Source organism: Nannospalax galili, unplaced genomic scaffold, assembly GCF_000622305.1.
Source record: "Nannospalax galili isolate Female #2095 unplaced genomic scaffold, S.galili_v1.0 scaffold469, whole genome shotgun sequence".
In the NCBI taxonomy this organism is placed as follows: domain Eukaryota; kingdom Metazoa; phylum Chordata; class Mammalia; order Rodentia; family Spalacidae; genus Nannospalax; species Nannospalax galili.
The window spans coordinates 65,982-68,504 of NW_008359443.1; positions in this window are offsets into that span (position 1 = coordinate 65,982).

The window sequence follows — 2,523 nt, forward strand, 5'->3', positions numbered from 1 at the left end:
GACCAACCCAGTTAAAAGGAGCCCAGGACTTTGTGCGTGCGGGGCAAGCCCTCTATCACTGGAACCACAGCTTTGCCCCTTTGCCTTCCAGGACAGTCTCAGGAAACTTGAATTCATTCTATTAGGTGCTTTGTCCTTCCTGAGGTAGTAAAACAATTAATTTTAGATAAACACATTGTTATCTACACAGATGTTACATTTTCTGTTCTTTGTAGGTGACCAAATGACCTCATTTTATTTTTTTTAGTTTTCATTTTATGTGTATGAGCATTTTGCCTGAATGTATGTAGGTGAACCTGTGTCGTGCAATGCTGGTGGAGGCCAGAAGTGGTTGGATCCCCTGGAACTGGAGTTACAGATGGTTGTTAGCTACCCTGCGGGTACTAGGAACTGAACCCAGGTTCTCTCAAGAGCAGCCAGTGCTTTTAACCACTGAGCCCTCTCTCCAGACCCATGACCTCTTTAGCCAAGAAGTCATAAGCAAACTCTGGAACACACGAGAGCCCTTCTTGCCTCCTTCTTTGCCTCCTTTTATCAACCTGCTGCCTGAAATACCAGCTCGATGGAACAGGCTACAGCAGCCATGTTTTGCAAATATCAAGTAAGGCCCACACAGCAACAGGACCCTCAGTAGTCTCCAGCCTGACTCCAGATTATTCTGGCGTGTGATTATTCTATATGACATTTCTAAACCACATCACAGTTATGGCTTGATAAACAGCCTGACTCTTAACATCTACTTTAACAAGAGTGGGCCTTCACTGCTGAGCACCTGTTCCTTCAGATGTCTCTAGGGACTGTGCCCCTGAGCCTGCATTTTGCTCATTCTTTTTATTGAAACAGCATTTCCAGCATGAAATGGGGAAGTAAGAGTCAGGACCCACCCTTTTCTTATCAGAGATCTTGCCCTTTGATCTCTAGGCCTAACAGCACACACAACTCCAGACTTCCCAATATCTGATTGTTTGCAATGAGGAAAACATGTTGCTTTCAGTGTTTATATGTGAAGTATGTGTGCATAGATTCATTCAATATCTTGGGTGGAAGGCAAGGTTGGGGTCCTGAGGGCTTAAGGTCGAGTGATTGGGTCACAAGAGGAACACATGGCTCAGTGAGCATATTTACATAATAAATAGTAACTTTTTGTTTGCAAGGTAGGTAAAAGCCTTTAAATCATGTCCACAATATAAAAGCCATTCCTACAATTCCAGAGAGGAGAAACATATCTTTTTCTTTTTCCTGACGTTGTTGCCTGTGCAGGCAAACTGAATTGTAACCAATAGAAGTGCCATTTTATGCACTTGCCCATGATGCCACCTTCCTACCTCTCTGAGACCTGCCATCCCCATTACCCCCCATACCCCTGGGATCCTGCCCCTCCCTGTTTCGTGTCCCTGACTGAAGGTGAGGGCTCCTGAGATGAAATGGCTTTCTTTCTGTCCTATCTCATGTCAGCTCTTCCCGTAACCTTCACACCACAGGTGTCAGCCATCTTGCCCTCATCCTTACACTGCAGAGCCATGTCTGTCCCTCTATCCAGAGTCCCCTCTGTGCTCAGCAACCTGAAGTTCATGTCTCACCTGCCATGTTCACCCTGCATTGCAATTTCCAGGATTCACCCAAAGTCAGTGCTTGTGTCCTTTCTCTCTGGTCCCTGTTGGTCATGTGCTCGAATGGTGGCAATTAGCTAGCTGCACTGAAATCCCTTCTGTGTCTGTCTTGTGTCAAACTATACATTCTAGAAAGAGGGGTTCAGTTACTTCTACCTCATACGTGTGCAACAAACACATCTAGTCTTTGCGTCCCGGTGAAAAAACTGAATGGTTAATGAATGATGATTCTTTGTGGGACCCTTTCCAGTAAGATGTGCTCTTCTGACGCTCTGGTTTCAACCCGTTAGTTGCATGGGAGTAAAGGCTCTTGATGAGTAAAAGAAAATACTGCACCCTTGTGATGGCTGAGCTTCACTGCCTACTTGACTAGACTTGGAATCACCTAGGAGACTGCATATGAGGGTGTTTCCAGAGAGGATTAACAGAGGAGAGAAGGCAGCACTGTCCCAGGGCTTGGGGCCTACACTATTAAAAAGGAAAAAAGGAGAAAGTGAGTGGAAGGCAGCATTTCCCTCCCCGCTTCCTGATCTGTGGAGATGTGGTCCAGCAGCCTCCTGCTCCCACCCTGGAGCCACAAACGGCCATGCCTTCCACCATGATGGGCTGTATCCTCAACCAAGACTCAAAATAAACCTTTCCTCTCTTGAGGTATTTTGTCAGATATTTGGTCACAGAAACTAGAAAAGTAACTAATATGTCTTTTACAGTACATTGGGGTTTTAAAATCTGTTATCTTCCTGAACCTTTCGGGGGTGAAAACATGCCACCTAATTAGCTGTAGTAAAGGCCATGGCATATTTAGCATCTCACTGGGCAATACCAACCACTACGCTAAATAAGCGCTTTGTTTTGGTTAGGTTCATCACGACTGAGATAAATATCACATCAGGATTCTTTCAGTTGGATGAGA